Here is a 26,573-nt window from a genome sequence, read left to right as displayed (position 1 = left end):
TGCTAATTATCTACCCTACGGAAGGAGTTACGGGAAAAATTTCTACAGACGGCTTTCCAAAAGTCATATGTGTAGATTTCAAATATACCCTCGGATTTGACCTTTGACCTTTACTTCAAGGTCAAATGGGCCAAAATTTTCAAAAAAATGAAATTTTTTACGAAAAAAAAATTTTTTGCCCTGTTATTCAGACACCACACAGACTTAACCAATAATATTATTGGAAAGTGTTACCCTTCAGGTCATCTTTCATCTCCGTGAATTTGGGGTCAATCGGTGCATTTTCACAGGAGTAGCGGCCATAAGATACCGAAACTGAAAACTGTCTCTAATTCGGGAACCGTTAATGCTAGAGACCCATTCTTTTTTGCATTTTGTAGAGCATGTAAAGCCCAACACTGGAGGTGGTCTCGGTTTTTTTGTATTCCATACGGTTTTCGAGTTACGCTGTATCAAAAAGTACATATTGGTGGTGAAAGGAAAATGTACGGAAGCCCACTGGTGCCATATGTAGAAAAAAAAATTATCTCGAAATTTCGAGATACTATTTTGAAATTTGAACAAAAAAATTTACCACCAGCGTTAGCGCTGGCGGTACACATGGTTTCGGTCCCGTCCGGTCCGTTCCGCCGGCTCCGCCGCCATGTTACCGTTACCGCTTCTCCTCCTAGACGGTAAGGGCCCCCGTACCCATCTCATGGATTTAGGTCACCTATAATCTCAACTCGTTCCACGTAAAATTTGGGCTTTGTCGGTATTGGGGTCTGGGTGTGGCACTCATTGCAATGCACCCTTGTCTAAAAATGGCAAAATTAAATGCTAATTATCTACCCTACAGAAGGAGTTACGGGAAAAATTTCTATAGACGGCTTTCCAAAAGTCATATGTGTAGATTTCAAATATACCCTCGGATTTGACCTTTGACCTTTACTTCAAGGTCAAATGGGTCAAAATTTTCAAAAAAATGAAATTTTTTATGAAAAAAAAATTTTTTGCCCTGTTATTCAGACGCCACACAGACTTAACCAATAATATTATTGGAAAGTGTTACCCTTCAGGTCATCTTTCATCTCCGTGAATTTGGGGTCAATCGGTGCATTTTCACAGGAGTAGCGGCCATAAGATACCGAAACTGAAAACTGTCTCTAATTCGGGAACCGTTAATGCTAGAGACCCATTCTTTTTCATTCATTTTGTAGAGCATGTAAAGCCCAACACTGGAGGTGGTCTCGGTTTTTTTGTATTCCATACGGTTTTCGAGTTACGCTGTATCAGAAAGTACATATTGGTGGTGAAAGGAAAATGTACGGAAGCCGACTGGTGCCATATGTAGAAAAAAAAATTATCTCGAAATTTCGAGATACTATTTTGAAATTTGAACAAAAAAAATTTTTATCTCGAAATTTCGAGATAGCATTTTGAAATTTGAACAAAAAAAAAATTATCTCGAAATTTCGAGATAGCATTTTGATATTTGAGCAAAAAAATTTATCTCGAAATTTCGAGATAGTATTTTGAAATTTGAACAAAAAAAATGCTATCTCGAAATTTCGAGATAATTTTTTTTTTCAACATATGACACCAGTCGGCTTCTGTAAAAATGTGCAGTACGGTAATGGATAATAAATTTTGAACTCCGGAAAAATAAAACATAATGCTTGGCAAAGCAGACAACTTGTGGTCAAAAATGACATTATTTTATCAAATTTAAACTTCTGCAACTTCAGAGAACCTCCCATTTCAAGAACTTTGACCAAAATGACCTTTTCTTTATTTTAATTAATTTTTTCTGTAGGAAATTTATGGCACATTATGGTAACTCCAAAATTATAACATTTAGTCCCTTATATCTCCAAAACTGGCAGAGATAGGTCCATAGTTACTATTGAAGTTGAATAGGAAGTCATATACTGGCAATCTTACTGTGACCTTGACATTGACCTTTGACCTACTTTTCACCATGAACTGAACTTTGCAAATTTTGCTTCCCTTTTATCTCCAAAACTGGCAGAGATAGGTCCATAGTTACTATTGAAGTTGAATAGGAAGTCATATACTGGCAATCTTACTGTGACCTTGAAATTGACCTTTGACCTACTTATCACCATGAACTGAACTTTGCAAATTTTGCTTCCCTTTTATCTCCAAAACTGGCAGAGATAGGTCCATAGTTACTATTGAACTTGAATAGGAAGTCATATACTGGCAATTTTACTGTGACCTTGAAATTGACCTTTGACCTACTTTTCACCTTGAACTGAACTTTGCAAAATTTGCTTCCCTTTTATCTCCAAAACTGGCAGAGATAGGTCCATAGTTACTATTGAACTTGCATAGGAAGTCATATACTGGCAATTTTACTGTGACCTTGAAATTGACCTTTGACCTTCTTTTCACCATGAACTGAACTTTGCAAATTTTGCTTCCCTTTTATCTCCAAAACTGGCAGAGATAGGTCCATAGTTACTATTGAAGTTGAATAGGAAGTTATATACTGGCAATCTAAATGTGACCTTGAAATTGACCTTTGACCTACTTTTCACCATGAACTGAACTTTGCAAATTTTGCTTCCCTTTTATCTCCAAAACTGGCAGAGATAGGTCCATAGTTACTATTGAAGTTGAATAGGAAGTCATATACTGGCAATCTTACTGTGACCTTGAAATTGACCTTTGACCTACTTTTCACCATGAACTGAACTTTGCAAATTTTGCTTCCCTTTTATCTCCAAAACTGGCAGAGATAGGTCCATAGTTACTATTGAAGTTGGATAGGAAGTCATATACTGGCAATTTACTGTGACCTTGAAATTGACCTTTGACCTACCTTACAATGAACTTAACTTTGATTGCACCATTTTTAGTTATATATATTTTTTGCATATTTTGAAAATTCTTGTTGATTGCATTTTTACAGCTTGTCAAGCACAAGACTGGTGGCTGCACCCCTTATTTTGTGTATGTGGGGGTCTATACGAATGCGCTTGCTCCAGCTGGTGGTACAATATTCGGAGGCGGTATCGCCTCTCTGATCCTCTAGTTCCTTGTGCCCCCCCCCCTTCCCTGGAACATAATACAATGGTATGTAAGATATTATGCATGCACACGGCACTCTATGTACACACTCTGCCTACATGACACAGTACGACACCACCGGGAGAATCTGAAAGCTATAGCAGCACACTCCATGTGACGCGTGCCGTCAGATATATGGAGACAGATAAAAACACATTTACTGTATATACGCTGTAATCATACTATTTATCAGGAATTAATGTCTTTTAAATCATCATTATGGTTGACCCTGGATGAGTTGTTGGTTGGAACCAGTGGAGCAGTATCTGGGCCATTTTTGATGAGTTTTTACATGAACTTCATTCATGAAGTCCCTCAGGTATACTGTCTATAAACAGTTGTTATAACAAAGATGTACCTATGAGACATAAGTTCAAATTTTGGTAAAGTGGTACACATTGGAAACCTAAAACTATGTTTATATCCCAGTAATCAGTTTTTTTTGTTTTTTTTTTTTTTTTTAATCCCACTATAATATGTTATAATTTTTTGGAATTTTTTATTTAACTGTAAGCACATCTTTGATTATGCATGTCTACAATGTACAAGGAATTTTTTCTACTCTCCATTTGTTTTTTGTTTTTTGTTTTCATTTTATATTATATCTTATTTACTTAACCATTTCCACTCTTCTATCCTTTACTTAACTTCTAACCTACAAAAAAATTACACCAGATACTGTAGTTCCCAAGGCAAGAGGTTTGGCATTTCCACTAGTGATTGGATATTTTTCTTGTCAGTCAAGTGATCCGTGGTAGAGAGGGTTATCACTGGTGACCATCTCCTCACAGAAGGCTACAGTCCACCTGCTAGATATTTGACTACTGGGAGAGGGGAAGATAGAGAGACAAAACTGCCTCAAGGATAAAAAGAGTTAAAACTGTATTTTGCAACAGGCTAGGAAAAAGCTGAATTGTAATCAGCCCTGTTGCAAGGGAAAAGTTACGCTACAGGCAGATTGATAAGGATACAAGTATGTAGAAGCATGCACAGGATCATGTACACTCACACACACACATGCACATACACACGCACATACACACAGTGGTAGATAAGGGCCATTCACATTAGCATTAGTGAAGTTAACCGCAGTTGAAATTGCCAGCTTGACTGGAGATTAAAGGGGGACTGCAGTCATTATTCGAGTTACATGTAATAACCATCTAACAGATATGGTACCAGACTTGTAAAAATATTTTTGACAATTGTGTTTGATGGCTGAAAATTTTAGTCACTGTTACACAATTTTTTTCATCATCTATTTCAGTACAGTATGTCTTCTGATGAGTTCAATTGTTTTCGGACTTGTGACAAGCTGGTTACAATTTTAAGCTTCAGACTGGGGCTCTCAAACTGCACACACACACACACACACACACACACACACACACACACACATTCCATGTCACGAAAACTGACTGATTAATATTTTTTCTAAAATTAAGATCCATAATTGATTTTGTTAGAATAAACAAGGTGAAAGATGCACAAAGGAGAGAGTCATGGAATAGTATTGAAGTAGCATGGATGAACAAGGGAAATCAATGAGAATGATAAATCAGCACATGTTGAAACCACATTAAAATGGAAGAAAAAAAGGATTTCTCATCAACATGCCCAAAGTTACACACATTTCTATCATTCATCTACTGTTTCCCAGTTCTCACCCAGACAACTACCAGCTGTGTAATGTATATGTTTATTTAGACAGATAACTGTTTTCTTTCCTCCACCTTCCGCTCTTATTCATATCCACTCAAGGGAAGGTGTGAGGAGAGGCCAGCAACAAAACTGTTGACAAACTCCTCTGTTTGATGAAAAAAAAACTTGGGTCATTCGGTATTTGGCGGTAGGTATCAGATGCAGTGGTGTGAAACTTGTCACACCCTTTGTCATCAAGTGCCATCTGCTGATAAACGGGGTGGTCTGAAGTTTAAAGCAATAATAACTCTTCGTTTCGGCCAAAAAATGAATTTTCCTGGAGTAAACAACAATTTTCCCATACTTACCAATGGTTAATGAATCCATTTTTACATTCAAAGTTAGTCCCTGGTTTTTTTCTAAAAAGTTTGGTTTTTTGTTAAAATCTCTTAAGAGATTTTAACAGAGTATAGACATCAGTGGAGGTCACGTGGTCTAAAGACAAGTTCAAATATCAGAATAAAAGCTATAACTGCTGTTTTTGTGGTAAAACAGAATATATTATATTTCTATGAGTTATTCACAAGGTTTTTATTGTGAAATATAGATCTCATACGAAGAGTTATTATCCCTTTAAGACAGAAAAGATGTAGTCCATTTTAACCCATGGGGAAAAAATAAATCAGCTGTAGACCTGTTTTGTAAAAGTCCATATTACTATTATAAACCATTCAACCATAGTTGTCTGTTTTCCACGCTTAACCTTTCAACCATCCCCTTCAAAACCCCCCTTTTTTGCCTATTACTATGCAAGGGCCTTCAGGGGGTGGGAGTAGGTGCTCTGAAGAAATTGTCCTTTGGGCTCAGAATTGGTCTACTCTAGATCATATTTTTGATCCAGTCTCTGTATCATTTCTCATTGTACAAAAGATTTTTTTTCCAAAAAGGAACCCTCCCGTTTCTTTTGAAAATGTTTGCCACAGGCCTTAGCTCAGATAACAAAAAGCACTCCATGACAGTCTATCTGTTTGCCTTTTGCCGGCATGGCTGGAAAAAGAATCAAACTTTAAAGACTCACATTCCGGAAAATCATGTCGGGAGTTACCAGGAACATCCCTGTCTGTAGCCCCACCACCCAGAAAAGATGGAAAACCCATCTTTTGATCGGCCTTCACATCAAATGCTAAAATTCCATCAACAGTTATTAACTGCGCCATTTCAATTTAGCATCTGACCTGACATCTTGAGCTGTCAATCAAACTGACAGCCCATCAAAGAGCTTCAAAGTGGACCGCTGTAAAAGATAGCCTTGGCTCAGGCAGAGGTGTCTGTGTGATGAATATATTTTGGAAATTGTTTACATTTTTATTTGGACAAGGATAAAAAAAAGTAAGAGATGGATGAGTTGCATGCTGATAGATATGATGTCTACATTTTCAGGCAGAACTTTTGGTGAACATTTTCCAGTGTTTCAGTTGTTATCATGAACTTTTACCGATATTTTGAGGCTCTTGCGCTTTCTTCTGTGGAAAAATTGTCTACCTATTGCTTATAAAATTCCATCCTATTCTCTGTTTCTCTCTCTCATTTCTTCCTTCAATCTTTCCAAACGTAACCATGTAACCAAATTATCTTCGGTTGCATAATAAGGCTATTATAACAGTAACCATAGCAAATACCTGCCAACAATAGCAATCCATCATTGTGTCACAGGTAAAGAGGGTTTGATGAGGTGTTAATTATTATAACAGGACTTGATGTAATTCCAAGATTTTAGGCTGGTGTGACTCACTTACAATAGGTGTATTTAGGGGGGTATGGAGACAAGTGACACCAAATTTGTTTATGTGCATTGTACTTGATGTCAATGATTCAAAACAGTTGATTGACATAAGCATAGTTCCCAAAATGTGTAGATGTGGAGTATCAGGCCAGTAGACGGGGGTTGGGGAAGGGGGGGGGGGGTGGTACAAAGAATTGCCCTTTTTGCTGGAAATGGCTACTCTGAATCGAAATTTGACCTAGGTTCTAATATATGCCATATTTCACTTTGGGTCAACTATACGGGGATGCAAAAATCCACTTTTTCAGAACCAGAAATCAAATGTTAGCAAGTTACGATTTAGTCAAAGCAAACACATATGATATTAATCCCAAACAGACTATTTAATAACATCCAATCAGAGTGTGATGACTGAACAGTTGAACTGTGTTATCACCCAGTGATGTTTGGTAATGTCATTTCAGTATTTACCTCGTCACTTACTGTGCCTTTTCACACCTCCCACTTAGAAAAACGTGTTCTGTGGTGTGATATCTCTGAATGTTGATGTTCTAATAATAATAAACTCAATAAACTTTTAAAGAGACAGTTTTTGCAATGTAAACTATATTTGTTTCCATTGGACATTTATACTTCTTCAGACTGGAGGGCTAGATACACTTTTGTTATTAATATGATCTGTGACAGGAATGGGAGTGGAACCAGAGTTTCACTGAAAGGGATCAGTTTTGAACCCCCCCCCTCTCTCTCCCCCTCTGGTTGCCATTTGAACCGGGGCCCCATTTGAACCTGGGTTTGCACTCTGACAGAGATTGAGGGACATTTTACATTATGGAATATATTATACTGGTTTGTCCTCACCACCAACGCATTTGTCTTTTTACCTGAACCACCTAATGTACCTATCATGTGATCATTATTGATAAAAAGAGAAAAAAAATTGACTTTATTTCTGGACTGACTCAAAGCCTCCTGACTGACTTTTTTTAATGCATGAGTGGTTTTTGGTGAGTTCTTATATATTAAAAAATCATCACTGTTTAGGGTTTTTTTCAAGTAAAAACTTTCAAGTGTTTTTTAAGAGTATAAGGATTTTTAGAATATGAGGATTTGCTCTAGTGTAAAACTTGTCATTTAAAGAAATTTAATACATTTAGAATAACTAAGAAATCATTCTAAATGAAGAGATATATTAATGGAAAGCAAAACATTTTGACACATTTGAAGTAAAAGTTAAAAAAGGGCATTTTAAAAAAGCTTATTTTTAGAAATACAGGGATGGTGTAATAGAAGATAAAAAGTTAATTCAAAGAGAAAGACCAGAGAAGAAAAGAAAAAAGTTATTAAACCTATCCACCTACGGTGAGTGACACTGGATACCCGTCACTCCAATCTTCCTTTATTCACAATCAAGACGAGATGAGTCAACTTAATATAACAACTGATTGCATTATTTCCCCTGCACTTAAGGTCTTGGCTCCACTTTTATAGAGAGAATTGTGTTATTTAATCTCTCCATCAACTGTCAGGGGAGTGAACAACTGAAATGTCCCATCCTAAGAAGTACAAGTAGTAGTGGTGCTGGCTGTCTGGTGTAATTGGTTATCCAGTCTCATGGCCCCATTGTGTAGTTTAAGGGACAGATAGTGGATAAATAAAATTATATGATAATACCACAGATGTCAGGGCACTTACTGTATTCATTGAGGGCCATTTGAGGGGATTTTGATGAGTGAGGACTGTTTTTCACCTATCTCAGGTGATAGTGTCACCCTCTGTGGTTTTGTCCATTAAGTGACTGAGGCAATAAAGATTTAGTGGAGTAATAGTCTGTACCTGTTGAATTGCACTACCTGTCACCCAGATTTACTGCTGTCTCTTAGGTATTGTTGTCAGGAATTGATGGCACTTAGCAGCACACTTCTTAATGAGTTATTAAGAGACTGGTTGGATAGAGTTGCTTAATAATGGATGTTGTGGTATGTGGAAGGTTGTGGTTATAAAAACATTGCTTTTGTGATTGTAATATTAATGTTTATAATTGGAGATGGCTATCTGATTTATTTGAGGTTGTAATTACTGCGGATCTCTCTCTCTCTCTCTCTCTCTCTCTCTCTCACACACACACACACACACAATGCATACACCAATACACCACACACACAAACACACACACACACACACCGTGAGCAAGCCAGCTAGAGCACATTTTACCAAAATTTTTCATGTATCAGCATTCAGAAATGAAAACTCCATCTGGCAAAGAAATGTAAACTTTAAATAATCAGTTTGTAGGAAAAAGTAATGAAACAAAACAAATTAAACATGGCTTCTTCCCACTTTATCAAAAAAAAAAAAAATTAAAGAAACCTCCAGGAACACCAAAGAACAGCCTGTCCCCCCTTTCCAAACTTGGAATAACCCACTCTGGCTTAATAGGCTCTCGGCATGACTTCCTCCCCACCTCAGAATGGTATTGACCCAATATAATGAGATTAAGAGGATAGTATGCTTTGCGTATTCCAGGTCTTACAGTTGCCAGAGGAGGTAGATCGAGTGAGAGCGAACGGAGACTTCAGAGGTGTGGATAAATAATAAGTAAGCTGTATTCACGCCAGAGCACAGAAAGAGCAAGGAGGATAACAACACCAAATTGGATTTAACCCTTTCAAGGTAAGCCCTGTTTTTTTTTTCTCATATCTTGGTGAAATCTTTGATTGTTTATATTTACTGATGCCCACCCTTCGCTGTACTTGATGAGTGAAACCCAAGGTTGGAGTGGAGTGTTACAGCAGTTTAAGGTGGATATTGTTTATGAGGAAATGGGAGGAAAATATTCAAGACATAGTACAGCATAAATATATTCCTTGGAGGCTTATCAGCAAGACCTAAAGAACCTAAGATATGGGTCAGTGGAGGAAGAGACAAGTTACTGATGATGCACAGGAGTTCGGCATTCAGTTGGTTGATGTTGGAGATCTTTGAGACTTTTTCAACCAGATAATAATAACAATATTTATCAAAATATATAAGCTATGTATGATGACCATGACTTTTTTTGGGGATAAGGATACATTATTAACATTTGTCCCTTTTTTTCTCCGGATACAACAAAATTGATTTCAAACCGTTTATGACAAACTAATCTATTCAGACAGTGGAATCTGATTAGAGATGGAAGTGATTTAAGTACTCTGGCATAGGTGAATGTATCCTAATGATTTAGTTGACTTCTTAAGTCACAGGATGTTAGGATTATGGTTACAGATTGGTAATAAGATGCCAGCAGTATCATACCTTAAGCTAAACACAGCATAGCTTGCGGCTCATCTATTTATCATATCAGAAAAAGGTGAAACTTCCATTAAGCTGCTCAGTGCTTTAATGCTATGCTGAATGCTTTGTTGGCTTTCTGTGTGCAAATGCTGTGATATGGCCAAAGGTGTTATTACTGTGCTACTAGTGCACTTTGAAGTGTACTTTTTTCCATTGGGATTTTTTTTTTTTTTTTTTTGTGTGTGTGTGTGTGTGTGTGTGTGTGTAAAAGTAAGAGAGATTTAATCAGATAAAATTATAATTAAAAACATCATTACTGTATCTGAAATTGCCCTCCTGAAGTTTTCCTCAAATGACACAATGTTTCCTTTTGTAAAAGTGGCGTTGATATCACAAAAGAATTCAATCAGGATGAGAAGCAATTAAACCCCCTCATTACTGCACAGGGATATAGTTCCATCTAGATTGGCCAAGTGGAACAAAGAGAGCTAGGTTCTCTGGCAGAGGCAGTGGATGATACGATACGACTTTCATTCATGTGGAGATACAATAAAAAGCTGCCATGAGTGGACCACAGGTTAATAATTTTGCTGTTCCTTAAACCGGTGGTCAAGCCACTTAATGGACATTATCAGCAGGAAGATGAATGGACCGTGGAACATCTTTAATGGGGACCCATCATGAAACATTGTAACTTGACAACTGCACTTAAAGAGAACCCTTCTTTTTGACATCAAACAACAATTGTTTTGGACATGACTGGCTGAAATGACCATTAGCGTAGGACCATTATGGCCATTGGTTTTAATTGAAACTGACCACTGGGGATGAAGTTATTGTGACAAGACTGCAATGTTAATGCAAAGTGACCAATGTAAATGAAACATGTTGTTCTTTTGATGTCTGCATAAATGCCTTCATGAGTGGTGTTGTAAGTTGCTGCAGGTTCCCAAATTCACAACAATAAGAGTTAATGGATATGTTTGTTTGATATTGGACATGGTTGTGGTATTTTAAGTGGTCAATGGATGACCACTGGCATTTTGCTGCTGGCACAATTATGGTATAATATGGTCACATGCCACTCTGATATAATTCTAGATATCTGGTCAAGTCACCACAGTGCATCCTTATTTAAAAAGTGATCATTTTATATTTAAGAGGGACCTGTTCTTCAGTGCTTGTATCATAACTGTATAGGATCCCTAATTTGCCAAACATTGGTCACACACAAATTTCCCTCCTCATAATGCAGAAAACTTTTGTCAAACACCACACTCAAAAATAATTCTTACCTTGGGCCACTATTGATATCAACAAAGCAGAGAAGAATCAATTAAAGAATGTCTACACCATGTGTCCACTACAAGTTTGGTATATAAATAAAGAAGCTGTGTTTGGTTAATATATAGAGAAAGTATAAAAATATTGAGTTCTTGGCAAATAACCATGAGCAAAGCTGAGGAAGTGGTCACCTCTGGACATCCAGGCTGACCAAGGTCAGTTGGGATGGGGCGGAGGTGAGTCAAAAGATTGATGTTTACTTTGGGTCAATAAATCATACTTCGTTTAATCCCTTTAACCCATATATTTTGTATTTCGAGATGGGGAGAAAGGTTGAAGAAAGGCTGTGATCTGATTATATCTATAGGACATATCATATATGAGAATGAAACCCTGAAAGCTGCACTTGGATATAGAAAAAAAGAGAAACTGATTTCTGTAAGGTTTCACTGTCTGAATCACACCCAGCAATTCAAAGAAAAACAGGGAAGATGGTGGAAAATACCTGGAAATGGTGTCCATTAGTCTGTGACTGAACCCTGCAAACACATGCTGCTGCGCCATTAGATATATGACTGCGAATCCATTTGTATGGCATCGTGACAATAGGCAAGATTGAATGGAGAAGCCATAAAAGTCAGCGGGAAGTTTGGAATGGTAAATTACAGCTGTGCCTGGTCGAAAAGACAGGGATGGTGAGATACTGGGTATTTATACAAAGTCCTTTCTTTCAGTGCAGTGGTTAGAAGTATAGTTCACTATTATGATGATAAAAGACAGTGCTTAGTAATAGTGCTCACTAGGTATGAATGTTTTTGGCAGGTTATGATGCTTTGAAATGTGAAAAAAAGAATGAGTGAATTTTATGACATTGTCATTGTACTACTTTACTACATAACTTATTAATAAATTCACTCAAGTAGTGCCATGCCCACCGAACTGTGAGTGGATCGCAATAAGTATTGAAGAATGGGTGTATCATATTTATTAGTGACTGCTGCAGTGACATCTTTGTGATAAAATATTCAGTTTACTTAGCATAATTGTTGTTCTGTGTCAGATATTTCATCAAAATCAAGCTAAATTGTCATAAATGATTAATTTTTTAACAGTGAAAAATCCACTCTGGGAGCAATTGATCCTAGATACAATATTTTGTTATTTCATGCATGTTAAAAGCCACTAAAGCAGATACTAGTACCAATTAATGCATCAGCCAGTTGAAAATTAACAGAAAATGCTCTCACAATATCACTTCAAACGTTTCCAGACAGTGGGTAGATGTCTGAGTTTCTCCTTCGCACAGCTGTTCATTAAGCAGAATTTTTCAGTCAGTGTGTTAGACACATTTTCTCAGACCCTGCAGGAAAGAATCATCAGCTGATTGACCATGTTGAAACTATCTCCCTCTCTGCACTGGCAGACAGATGTATGCGAGATTAAGTTAGGTATTTTAGTGGAAATTTTCTTCCTGTTTGTTCTTGAAATGCGTTTTTGGAAAACTGGAGAATTCATCTTAAGACTGTCTGGTTTGTGAATAATGACTTGCCACTTTTACACAACCAGATGGTTTAGAATTTGTAATTGGAAAGATAAGATAATTTTTCTACTTTGGAAGACACTTTCTGAAAATGCAATAAAGAATTCATGGAACTGATTAGGTTTTGCACCATTTAGACTGAAAAATTGGCTAATACTATATGCCCCTCTTCCTTAAGCATTGTAGACTTTGCTGGAACTAAGAGATGTTCTTTAAAATGAGCAGGTTGCTGGAATCTTAGCACTGTGTTCATGCTTTAAGATATTTCAAATCTGTTAAAAGAGTTTCTTGTGCCATTTGGTACATACATATATCGTGATGAACTTTCAGAAAGTGCCGCGAATCAGTGGGTGAAGATACCATACTAAGCCTATTATTCTCTGTAAACAAAATTTGACTCCAACATTATTCCTCATAGTAGCATATTGTTTAATTTTGATAGATATACACAAGCTTGTCTGTATTTCATTTTCATTTAATGCATCTTTTGTTTCAAACATTTTTGGCTTATATCCAAATAAAATGATTTATTCTAATGGACTGTCTGACAATAACATGAAAATGGAGCTTGGCTGCTCATCTAAAAAACTAAACAACAACAACAACAAAAAGATTATATTTATTTTATTAATCACCAAAAGATAACAATTTCTATTTCTTCTGCTTGATATTTTTGGATTTTCTGGGAAAATCTCCAAGAAGTAAGGATATCAGTTTCTGTCTGTTATATAGATACATGAATTTCAGGTTCTCAGATTCCATTGAGCCTAGATAAACCAACAGAATCTGCTGCCATGCCTTGCTGTGTGTGCACCACATCTCTAATGTACTCGTTTTTCTACTGCAGATAATATTCAGAGAATAAGGCTGAAAAAGTTATTAAGCCTCGGACATTTATCAACCCTTATTTCATCTGCATTAAAAGTTAAGTAGCAATGCATCATTTGTAGCTACAGTTGTCATTATTTTGACGTCAGAAACAATTGTTGCTCGTCACATCCCTAAATGATGGATGTGCCTAAACATTTTCTTTGTGAAGGAACAAGAAAGGAGTACAATGTTTTCAATACATCAATTATCCAGAAAAAATGTAATTGTTCATCTGATTTGCTGTGTATTACTTTTTGAATTGCATAGCGATAAAGTAATCACCAAAGCAAGGCAACAAAATGCACTTGTTGTTACATAGTTATACAATTTTGCCCAAGAGCCCCAACTCAGATGACTCAATTACTTGTTTGAGTTAGACAATTGCTAGTAGGCTCTTTTAACTACCAAGACTGTTTATATCATTAGAAGAAAAACCATCAGATTTACATCATGGATTCTTATCTACAGTTGCTGATAAAGAGAAAATAACAAAACAGTTGTATAACTGTCTAAAAATTGTTTATAGAAAAATCTGTTTCCAAGACCTTATGAGACTTTGATTCCCCAGAATCAACCTATTATAATTTAATTTAAATTACTGATAACTAAAAAGGGAATGAATAAAGAACATGTTTCATCTTGCATTGGTTCAAGATTTGAAAAAAAAAGAAAACATAAAAAACAAGCGAAGTGACAAAACAGCATGTACATCAATAAAGCAGCACCTCCATGATGTATCTTCATTAAGTGGATATGAAAGATTGATGCATGTACTCCTAATGTGCAATTTTGTCCCAGAATTATGATGGGTCTTCTCACTGTAGCTGTGGTGATCTGTATCTGTCATCCTGGGTTGGTTACATAGGTGATGCCAGTGTAGTGCATGTGTGGTTGTTTTTTTTTTTTAAGCATGATAAATTGTAACAAAAAGGGAGTGATTTCTTAATGAATTTAGGTCCTAATGTTAAGCTTGGTTTAGACAAAATGCAATTGCACGGTGCATTTTTCAGAAAAATTAAGGGAATAAATTGATATATATTTTTATGATAAAATACACACACAGTTTCCTATTATTTGATGGTGCCCCTATATCATTGTGGATGTTTATAGTACGAGATGTTCTAGATCTAAATGTTCTTTTTCTTTGTAATAAGAGTTACTAGGGGGCAGGGATGTGGCGTTGGACTGGAACCTTTTGTTTAAAAAGTTCTGTTTCTTTGCGATACTCCAAGAAAGCAGGGAGGTGGGGCAGGGATGTCGAAATTGGTCTGGAAACTTTTGTCTAAATGCTCCGTTTCTGTGTGATAGGAGTTCTTAGAAAGAAGGGAGGTGGTATGTGGCTAAAGCCTGACTAGGGAATTTAATGCTGACATTTTGGTTGATCTTACAAACAAACAGCGGGGCTCTAGCTGTCTACAAACTAGCTACAACACGCTGTAATCATGAATGGAAAAACAAACCATAGGAGGGGAGATTCCCAGTCAGCTCAGAACCTCGAAATAATCACATTTTCCTAAAGAGTTATTGTATCTGATATAATCCAAAGCAGTAAATGATTTAATGAAAAATTAATGTTAGATAAGCAGTTTTTAGTTATGTATACATGTATTTCTGTTCATGATTGGTAACACTGAGCAATCAATATTTTCAAAAAGAAAAAAAATGAATAACAAAAAATATTTCTATTGAATATTTCATTTTAGCTTTGCAGAACCCTACACGTTCTGATGGCATGAAGCATGTGCATACACGAGCTTAGTAAAAAAGGGGATTTTTTTATTTGCCAAATACTTGAACATTTATACAATGACCGCCCTGTGTGTGATTGCTTGATCGATCCAACACTTGAGTAGTTGGGTGGGCAATAGCATTAAGTAAAGGTGTGGCCCCTCACATAAACTTGAAAAGTACTTAGAAATTTAATCCTAGCAAAAATGTGTATTGAGAACAAGCTATATTTTTGTTAAAGAAGTTAATTTGTGACTGTGGGTGTGAGTGTTGGTCAAAGATCAGTTGAGGCTTTCTTCTTCAAGTTGGGGTTTCATTTTCAATAACATTTTTAGATTTCGGTGATGAATTTCAACTTCTTGAATCATATCCTTATGTAAACTGAGGCTAATAGGTAAGGTCGTGTGCATGTAGGGTGCTTAAATTAGCAATCAGATTCTGAAAATTGTTCTAGAACATTAGATCTGTATGCTCATACTTCCTTTTTCACATAGGAGAAAATGAATTTTTGTCCTTCAGTCTAGGCTATATTTAAAAGCAAAGTTACGGGATTCAATCTGTTTGCCCAGTCTATCACAATCTGTGTAATGCCCATAGGAAGTATTTGACCTTTTCCTTAAAGTCAGAACATTTTATAAAGGAAACCCAGCCACTTAAGTTGGAGTAAAAAGTTATTTGCCAAAGTGAGTGGTTTGAACAGTCTGGCTCACCGTCTGCTGTGAGAAGCACAACATCAAAATGTTTTAAACCTCTGACAAACTGCCATTCAAATTGAATGAGAAATTCAGGCAAATCTAATGAAATTTTAATGGATTCATTTTATTTTTCTATCTTTCTGTCAATTTGCATAAGATCTGTTTATCCCCCCCCCCCCCCAAAGGCCCTAAAGCAGTTGGGATAAATCAGTAGAAACCACAGGGTATGAGCAATCCTAGCAAAGGAGCATATAACTGGCGGTTATGTCCCAGCCCTCCAGTCTCGTACTTGTGCCAAGGTCACATGACATTTGCCTACGACCCTGGATAGCAACCACAGTCCGAGGCATGTTTTGGCAGCAGTGTACACATGTCCTCACTTCATTCCCTCGATGACTTATCACTGACCCTCAGAAAGCATGAGAATATTATATAGGTTCTTTTAATGACGTTCAGTATTCTAGACATTTTGTGGTTCTCATGATGGCACCTTAAAAGAAGTTGAACTCTTAAAAATCATGAGAACTTACTCCTTCTATACAATGCATTCAATGGTTTTTGCTTAGAGGCATTAAATTATTTGGTATCAAACAACTGCAGAAAGATCTGAATTGTCAAATAGAGTGTATGTATCATTTGCAGTGTTTTAAAACCTTTTCAAGATATGGAATTGCAGATGGGGTATAAACTCGGTCTTCAGTTACCTCTGAATGCCAATGTTTCCTAGCTAACAGACAATTGAACTTTTATATAACTGTCTTATACCCTTGTACTCATCATCGTATCAATGTGATACTGGTATGTATGAATATATATAGTTTCATTTGCCAACCATTGAGACAAAAAGGGACAACTAAAACTTAAAAAAAAAAAAAAACAAAAACAAAAAAAAAAACATCATGAAGATTCAAATGGCATTTCGAGCACAAGGATATGTTGTAATAATACAATGCAGTTTCTGAGCCCCCCCCCCCCCCTGCTCTCTCCCACCCACCCCTCCCCCCATTTTTGGGAAGCAGGCTAATATTTGCCTAGTACATGTTCACAAGAAGACGGTACTGCTATCTCAAAGACATTGTTTGGGCACCCAGGCTCCAGATATGATACCTAATCTTAAATTGATGACAATTTAATTAAGATATGTCTAAGTGTTATAAGGCTTTGTGTGTATAACCTCTTCAGTTAGAGATATAAGGGGGATCAAAGAAGGAGGTAATAGCACTTCATTGAATGGGAGGTCCTAGTTATGAAGAGTTTGTTAAGATTATGGCATCTCTAAAATGAATTGATGTTACATTTGATTACTTGGTTCAGTGGCTGATTCATAGAGTTTCTGAACAGTTTTATGACTTATAAACTGACTTGCTTCAGTTTTGAGAATGATAGTAAAATAAGGCAATGGAATGGTTATAAATGCTTAAAGGGGGTGAGACTGGATGGGATAAAGACTGAGACAATCTGATAATTTTATGAATATCAAATAAATGTTGCACCATAAATCTGGGTATGCTATGAAATAATTGATTTGTTCACAGTATGAGCAATCCATGTCTTTTATTTGTTATATACATAAAGATGAACTAGACAGAAGAAAAATAATATTATCTGTCAACAAAAAGAATTAATTTTTCAAATTTTGCATTTGAACCACACTGATTTATATCAATATTCCAGTATATCCGGTAACCGACCAAATAATGTTAATGTAAATGGCAGTTATCATGGCGATATTGTGGATGATAGAGAGATTGTTTTAATTGCCATATGTACTGACTCAGTGAGTGTATTTATACCCAGACATCTATACTACACCTCTAGGCAGTGAGCCAGCTGTTGACAGGCCATCCCATGGGATACCTTCCGCATTGGGGCACTGGGTTACCTCGATTGGGTGTGTTCAAATACTGTTCTAAATTAAACAGGTATTGGACTAGCTTTAGCACACGATGCCACCAGACAGTTCAAATGTTCAATGGAGTAGATTAATGTGCTTAGTGCTGCAATATGTTGTGATGTTTAACACATTCTTCATGTTTTTAGAATTGATTCTTGTTGTTTTTAGATTTAATTTTATGTACACATTTTTGTAAGATGAAATGCTTATAATTTTGAGACTGCTAAATTGATTGGCACAGAATCTAGTCATCTAGTGGCTTCAAATGAGTCAGTTAAGTCCCCTTCTCAGTTTAGGTTAGTCTTGTGTGTGCTAAGGTCCATTGTATATATGTACAATGTCAACTTATACTATTTGTGTATTGAAGCAAAGGATAGGGTTCTATTATTTCTTGTCAGTTCAGTCAAAATGAACCAGCTTTAAATGACAGTTGCAAGGATTCTCATGCTGTCATATGAATCCATGTTCAGGGTGATCATAGATACACTCCTAGTCTCTGTGATGAATAATGCTAACCATTATCCAATTTTGTTGAAGGAAGGGAACACCATATAGGATGAGAATGGATTTTTACGAGCTTCCGTCACATTGTGTGCTCGTTACATAATTGGTAAAGCAAATATTGCTTTGGTTTTATGACAAATTGACCAAGCTTCTGGGGTTCTCAGAGATTTATTGATTCTTAATTAGGCTGGGCTGAATCAGTCAAATATTCACCTCTAGGTTTACTACATGATGAAACAATGGCCACGGAAATCAGGATTTTCAATATCCATTATAGAAATAATCGGCTCATTTTCTGTACTGTGATTGTGCTTAATAGGGCAGTCTGACAAAAGTCTTAATTAGACCACCAATAAATTTACCTATTATAGGCTGACTAATACTTCTTTTTCTTGTCAGTTTGCGGTAATAATTCTGTGGTAGACAAATGCTTTATTATTCTGAGCTTGTGGGATTACTGGGAGTCTAAATGAAATTGTATTCTGCTTCATTCAAGGATTGTTCTTAATAGAATTACTTGTCATTGGCTTAAGGATGTGATATAAAAAGGATTTTTTTTAGAATGCAGAGGTTGAATAATGTACCTCTGCTCTTTTCAATATTATTATTAAACTTGAAAGAATCATCTGCCATTGATTAATAAATTTGATATGAGAAGGATTTATGTAAAATGCTTCTTTCTAAAGGAGACGTCTTTGTGACTGCAATATACAAGATGAGCTATATGTAAATTAATATCTATTGCCTCCGGCACTAGCAGACTGCTTTTAGCTGAAATGACAGCAAATGAGATGGAGCTGCATGGGTCTTTTGAATAAGAAAAATACATATGACTAACTGAGTAGCAGCATGCTACATTGGTCTCAGTGAAAAACTAGAGGAATAAACATAAACAATTAACAGTAACATTCTTAAGACAATTAGATTGTTTTATTTTATTCTCTGAATTAATAATTATAAGTTTTTTTTGGCAAGGGATGGGGGAGGGGGGTTGAAGGAATTGCCCTTTTTGGCCAGAAGAGGTCCAATCAGAATCAAAATTTGATCTTGGTTCTATGCTTTTGTGCAAGTTGGTTCAATTAAATGGGAAAAGTGGTCTACTTTTTTCATAAAAAAGAATCCCTAGACCTCCAGGCCACTTTGAAATTTCTGACCACAGGTCTGATTATGTACATGTCTAAGTGGCCCATGTTCATGTTTATTCATGTTCTCGGCAGATTCGTTAAGTGCCCATAGTCCACTCTAACATGTCAGGTAACATGTCAGGATAGCACATGTATACATAGCTTTGTGAAACATGTGCTTTGTTTGCTTGAAAATAAAGCAAACAGTTATTAAATTTAAGTAACCACGACTATGTAACTTGGTGCTAGGTTTGTGGGCATATGCTTTTGTTTGTATAGGATTTGTGGACGCTGCTTCGAAATGTTCATCATTTCATAAAAATGTCATTTATGATTGTGGTCAAACAGATGTTCTCCTTTATGCTTTCAACTGTCCGTGTTATGTGGTCACAGGAAATTTGTGTAATGATGTTTTCTGGGTTCTAATGGCTTGTTCTTTGTTGGATTATCTTGCTTGGAGCAGGATATAGATTAATTGAAGGCGGAAACAAATATGAAGAGGTTGGCAATAGCTATGATGGGATATCTTGCGCAATTTTATTTTTATTTTTCTCACTGATATGTGGCAGTATTGTTCTCTGCCAGGTGAAGAGGAATAACAGATGTGTTGTTATATGGTTGATTCAATATTTGTCTGTTTAATCTAATGCAGTGATATATTATGAAGCTCTGATAATTTGAATACCTATTTCTGCTGTTTTTTTTTTCAAACTTTCAAAGCTCACTGTTTTAAGACATCTGCATTATCAAACATACAATAATGATGGCAAAAACAAAATGCCTTATGCAGTGACTTTCCCATTCAAAAACATGAATTTTATGAGAACTATTCTATAGCAGTAAGTAATAAGAATGAAAATGCTAATATTGTAACTGTTGCCATGGCAGCACCTTATTGGAAATATTTTGTTTACAGCATACACTGTGTGTCAGTATGATAGTCCATGCAGTTTTCCATATCATCACAATCCAACATCATTAGTTTAATAGACTAGCATGTCCCCAGATACCATCGTATGGAAGTTGTGTGTGTGTGGATTCTGGTAGAGCTAGCACAGGGAGGGATGTCCATATTGATTCGGAAGATTGCAATTGTCCCCCTTTCCCACTTCTTGATATCGACGACATATCTTAATTTCTTACCCCCTCCCAATCACAGTCCTCTCCTCCCCCTCTCACTGCATGGGCATGCACATACACACAAACATACCCTCCCCCCACCCCCCACACACACACACGCCCACCCAAGAATTGAAGCTTAACTACTGTGGTCTGATCCACAATGAAACTGTTCCTTCCTTAGAAATATGATATTTCATAATTTGTGGTGTTATCTAACATTGAAAGGGGGAGGGATGAGTAAGCATGAGAGCTGGTACAGAAGGAGGAAGCGTCATCATAGATACATTGTTTCATTGTTCCAATGTGGGAGGTCACATAGTGTCATTTTCCTTATAGATGCTTTATTAAGATACAGTGTCTCATTGTTCCACTTTGTCCCTGATACATTGTGTCAGTATTGTAGTGAGGTGTGATTAATATCAGGAAGAGCTGGTACCATTTGTAACAATTTTCATTGTAAAATGTTGATGTCACTTTTGTGACAAGGAAGGCTTGTCGTATTATTTGTATCCAGCTGTCATGACATTTTGCAGTGATGTTTGTTATTTCTGAAATACTGCACGTCATTTAGTAGCACAAAAACATCACACAGTTTGTTGGACAATGCACCATAGATTATCAAACTGTCATGAATCTTGATACTCTAATGACAGCCATGCCAAATGTGAAGCACTTCCATAGACCACCCAGATGACAAAAAGGATATTCCTTTCCTGTCATAATAGAACATCCTTTCTGATCACATCATACACCGTGAGATATATTAAGATTACTGGAAATTAACCTGTAGTATCTGCATGGCTATGCTGTTTCCTTTTACATTAATGGAAATGGCAGTGGGTCCATTCCATTTTACTTTGAAACTGAAGGCGTGCCAGAAGAAAGATGAGAAAATATTCGCCCGGATCATGTGAGGTTCTTCCTCTCTCTTCAGTTGTACAGGAAATCCCTCCCAAACTCTGCCAGAAATGTCTGTTGTATAGCATAGTGTTTTTGTCTCCATTTTGTATGAATTAAAGAGAGAGAGAAAAAAAAAACAAACAAAAAAGACTGAAATTACAGATTCTTCCTTTCTTTTGATTTTGCAGGAAATTCCAAGTATCTAGTCATATATATGCGTCCACAGTCAGATGCCTTAGTGTTGGTTTTTGTGATAATTGATTCAGAAAGAATAGGGTCTCTATTGTGGGCTCTTCAAAGGAAGTGAACTATGTTTGAGGTACAGGGAGCTTACTGATGTGTGTAAATTTCAGTTATCTTTAATTCAGAATCAAAAGGATAGAGAAACCAGCTGACATTTTATCCGTTTTGAAATGTTTTATGATTTTTTAAAAGCTCACTATGATAATTTATCCATGAAATCATTTTTGTTTCTGTAAAGGATAAATTTGTATATACCAAAATGGGTCTGTCTGGTATGTAAAATTGTGGTTGTGGGAAATTGCCAAGGACTTTGACTGAAAGACTTAGTATTTAAGAATAAGCGGATAAGCTTAATGGATTTTATGACAGAAGGATGACCAAAATATAATAAGGATGGCCAGAGATCATTCACCTGAAGGCTATTGCAGTCTCACCCTATAAAACGCATCAAAGAGATGACCAGGAGAGTCTTTTGTAATGAAGGTATGAAAACATGTTTCCTGTGATCATCTGAACCACAGGGATAAGTAGGAGCAAGCAGTTTTGGGCAAATTTAATCAAAAATAAAATGGTTGAACCCAGTTCCATTTCTTCTACAGCGATCCAGATCTGTATGAGAAAGCTGAACTTACTCATATTTTCCACTTCGATGGACGATAATTTTATAACCTGGGTTTTCCATTTTCAGAGTAATCATGAGTTGAATTTGCTTCTAAGGCCTTAATGAAAGTGGCCAAGCTATTTAATCAGTCATACTTGATAAACCTCTACTCTAAAGGCTTTCACATCAAAAACTGCAGTGGAAATTCCAAAAGTTCCAAGTTCTGTTGCCCCTCCTATACTAAGGAACCACACATCACCTCAATCTCAGCCCTAATCTCTTGAACGATTGGTTACAAAATCCAAGCATAATATTTTTGAAATAGTATCATCAGATCAAAGATTATGCCTTGGTTGGAGTGGGTTGCTTATCTCTTACAAGTGTGCAATGTTATGCAGACAGCTTTAAGTATAGAGAAGAGTTAAAGGGGAAAAAAGCTGATCAATCATAACCTGATTGCAATCCTCTTAACAGGGCCCTCTCATCAGTGAAGGGCCACTATTAAGTATGGTTAAAAATCACAAAGTATTCATTCATGTGGATGGCCTTTATGACATGCCACCATGGCCCCTGAAAGGGATTTTGAAATATAGCGTGAAAATGATCAATATTACCAACTTGGTCCAAGTGAGATAAATGTAATCTTTACCTGTTTTCAATATAATGGGTGGGTTAAGAAGTGACAAGGGTTGTCTTGACAGGGGACTCCCAGGTAAGCTGTTATAGACTCATTCAAGAGCCTCTTCAGATGGCAACCTTCATAGGTATTTCTTGGAATATATGTTAAATGTATATTTTTTGTTCCTAAAAAATGAACATCAAATGTAGATGTACAGAAAGTATGAGGATGACTGTGTTTTTTACAAGAAATTAAAACATTTTGAAAGTGATAACATCTTTAATAAGAAGTAAAAGTTTTTTTAATTAAATAAATACAGTTTGAAGTTTATGTGCCTTGGACAAGATAAATGAGAGGTTGTTGTACAGACAAGTCTGAGAATGATCATTGGGTCACTGAAATGACTTCAAAGATTGAAAATTCAAAGAATGTTCTTCATCAGTGTTAATCCTGAATGATGATTGCCAGTATATCTCAGAAAATGAAATGTCTAAGGGACCATTCCCACAGATATTTGGATCGATCTATCTCCCTGGGGAGTCTCACTAAATTGCTATCAATGTAACCAGCTTAAATGTCTGTCATGCCTAGTATAGCTGTTAGGGGGTAACTATCTTTACCCCCTAGCTGATTCGGTAGGCATGACAGACATGTAAGCCTCTTGAGCTGACAGCAATTTAGCGTGAACCCCCAGGGAGTTAGGTCGATCCAAATGGACCGATCTAAGTATGGGAACTCAGTCTAAGAAATTGAAATGCATGGGAAAGGAAATGGAGTGAATAGCATTATAGGAAACCTGTCAGATTGCAATACTTTCTCCATTAGACAACCCATTACTTAACCATTAGGTAATCTTATGTGATTGAAAACTGTGTCTGGGAGTCTATAAGTCTCTATTTGTTCCATGCACATTAAAAAGCCGTTCAGCCATTCTCTGATTATTGTAGGCCTTAGAGAAATATAACCCTTCCACTTTGAAAAAGCAATCAGACATTTATATCCACATCTTCTGTATGAGTGATGCTGTGATAACAATCCCTGCAATGTTTTATTTATATGTTATATTTATAGAAATACTTGTCCCTAGGATGGAACAATGAATGAATGCGGGTTATGTCATTTAGCAGAGGGGAACCCCCTCTTAGCTCTTCAGTTTGAAAAAAAGAACAACACAAAGGATCAATCCCAAACTTTCCTTACCTACCTAATTTCCCTGAAGGTAGTTCAAGGCAAATTACCCCTCAGCCCCCCTGTTAAGGTGGAGGGAAATAGCAGTCTAAAAATAACACCTTGATGTATTGAAATGAGGTCCTTGTGACTGACTTGAGAGAATTTGAAGCCTTCGGTAATCTACTTATTTCTGTGTTTTCTGACTTTCTATACTTTGGACACAGAATTGCTTTTTAATCAGACTTTGTGAGCTTTTAGGGAGAGGGGGATAAAAATAAACAATGTAATTTAGTAAATGTGAAGGGGTTGGTGTTGTTATTACTGAAATATAGTGTTAGATAACAAGATATAAGCAAAAGGCAAAAATTAACAAAGGAAATAAGCAAAAGGCAAAAATATTACATCTTGATTTAGTATAAATTGATCATGAACTTATGGTAAAAAAAATAACATATTTAGAAGGCCAAAGATTCATTGACATAATTTCAAAGCAATTGGCTCAGGTGTCAATGCAATCCATCTATAATAATAAATTTTGATGTTTGTTTATCACCACATAGCTTTGAAGTTCTTAACACAATGGCCAGTTATGGTAGCCATCATGGACTGAACAGACACAGGGCCATCGTGCTTAATGGGAATGAAATACAATTTAGGATGATTTAAGATCTTACACAAACAAAAGATACCTCTGATATTGTCCCCTTACATCCAAGCCAATGTGAGAGTTTACAATATTAAAAGTCTCATCAATTTTCATAAAGCATATACAAATGTCATCTCAAATTGGAATTGGTTTCAGAGCCAGTGTCATGATGATGGGCAATCTTTATGTATGTCTGGGATCTGTGATTGATCTGTTTTTGTAAATCTGCATCTTTTTTGTTGTTGTTGATTTTGTGATTGTGTCTAGACCAGTTAACACTACAGTATTGTGTAGGCGGAGACTGTTGATTAGAATTGACTGTGAACATGTATCACTGTGACCACCACAAGTTTGATGCAAAGTCTGGGTCATCCATTACATTGTGTGATACATTGTTATTGCATTACACATTCTTGTCACATAATCTAGGGTCACTGCATTGTAGGTGTTGATGAAAAAAATGGAAGAGTTTTTGATAAAGTGTCTCAAGTCATTTGAATCAGTGTGGGAGTTTTTGAGGATGTATTGATGACAGAAGGAATTATGTTACTGTAAATTACAGCGTGTGGGTGGCTGTAACGCTTGCCTTGTTTAAGATTGTACAGATGATATTTTTCAGTCAGTCTATGGTAAATGGATGTTGCAGATGCTAAAATGGTTGATGTAGAGGGATACATATTTCTTCTTGTTCTTCTGATTATAAGTTTACCATACTTACTAGTACACTCAGTATGATAATAATCAGTGATGATAATGGTAATAACAAGTAAATAAATAGATTTTAAAGAGAAGATAAATGGATTAAAAATGATGGTAAAGGTGACAGTGCTGATACCATTGTTGAAATCAATCACCTTTATTCTAACAATAAATATCTTAATATAATCAGTGAAGGGACAGATATTTAGTAACTATAAATAAGTATGCCAGTGAGTATGTAAGAGGGATAAAAAACATTACCCCTATATAAGTATAAGCTGTCAAATGGAAGGAACAGAGGGCAGGAAGTAAGTGTGAGAGGTCTGAGGCGGAGTTTCAAAACATGTGTCCCCCCTCATTGACTGGATGTATTTTACAGAGTCTCATTGTTTACAGTAGAAGTATAGGTTACCTCATGGTATGGTGAGTTTTTGGAATTTCATCAGTGTTGGAATCAAAGAGGAAATGACATGGGTTAAAAAGACATGCTAAAATGTGTGAACCAAAAACTTTTTTTGTATATTTTTATTTCTTTTGTTGGATCTAGCTTTTATTTTTCCACAGTGGTTGAAACAAGAAAGTAACATTGCAGTTCCATTTATTTTAGAATGTGTATCGGTGCTTTGTGGATTTGTCATTTAAAGATGTGATTCAACCCATGCAATTGTGTTTTATGAGAAGCAACATATGTGACAGAATCCATCTAGCTTCTGTTTACTAGCATAGTCTATAGTTCAGAAGATTTGATGTATTTCTAAATAATAGATCATATGACACTGACCAAGCCCAACCTTTCAGAGTATATGTTCTATTGCATTGCATTGTTCACTTTCTCTTGATGTTTAAAATGAAGAAGTTACAGGCCTGGAAGGCACTTTGGAATGTAAATTGTGTTGTTTTCCTAGTTGGAGTTCGCTTCCATTGATCTTGGCTTAACACACAAATCAAACATGGCCACTCCAAACGACACTTGTCTAGTGTTACTAGTACCATTCATCCCATACTAAAGCGAGAATGGATTTAGCCATTTCTGTTACACAAGACACATTGTGTAGTCCTCAGCCTTGCTTCCAGCATATCGCAGTGCTTAAAAAATCAATTTTGCCAATTTGTCCGTCATTAATTTATCATGCTTCAGTTAAGGCAGCAAGGAAGGCTA

General features: G+C 36.3%; 1 protein-coding gene across 11 annotated transcripts in view; it reads left to right on the top strand.

Annotated features, from left to right (window-relative positions):
- The window catches only part of LOC106174496 (roundabout homolog 2-like), a 74,096-nt gene that overhangs the window by 5,499 nt on the left and 42,024 nt on the right, over positions 1-26,573 (top strand). For 9 of the 11 annotated variants that reach the window (XM_087018613.1, XM_087018614.1, XM_087018617.1 and 6 more), the window contains exon 2: positions 9,026-9,172. The gene's annotated coding sequence lies outside the window, so the exon portion shown is untranslated. Of the gene's footprint in view, positions 1-8,333; positions 8,479-9,025; positions 9,173-26,573 lie in introns of those variants that run through there. The other 2 variants (XM_087018605.1, XM_087018608.1) reach the window with 2 other exon arrangements.

Source organism: Lingula anatina, chromosome 7 (assembly GCF_051362555.1).
Source record: "Lingula anatina isolate TDL-2025a chromosome 7, LinAna3.0, whole genome shotgun sequence".
Lineage (NCBI taxonomy): Eukaryota > Metazoa > Brachiopoda > Lingulata > Lingulida > Lingulidae > Lingula > Lingula anatina.
This window is presented reverse-complemented; position numbering and strand designations above follow the sequence as displayed.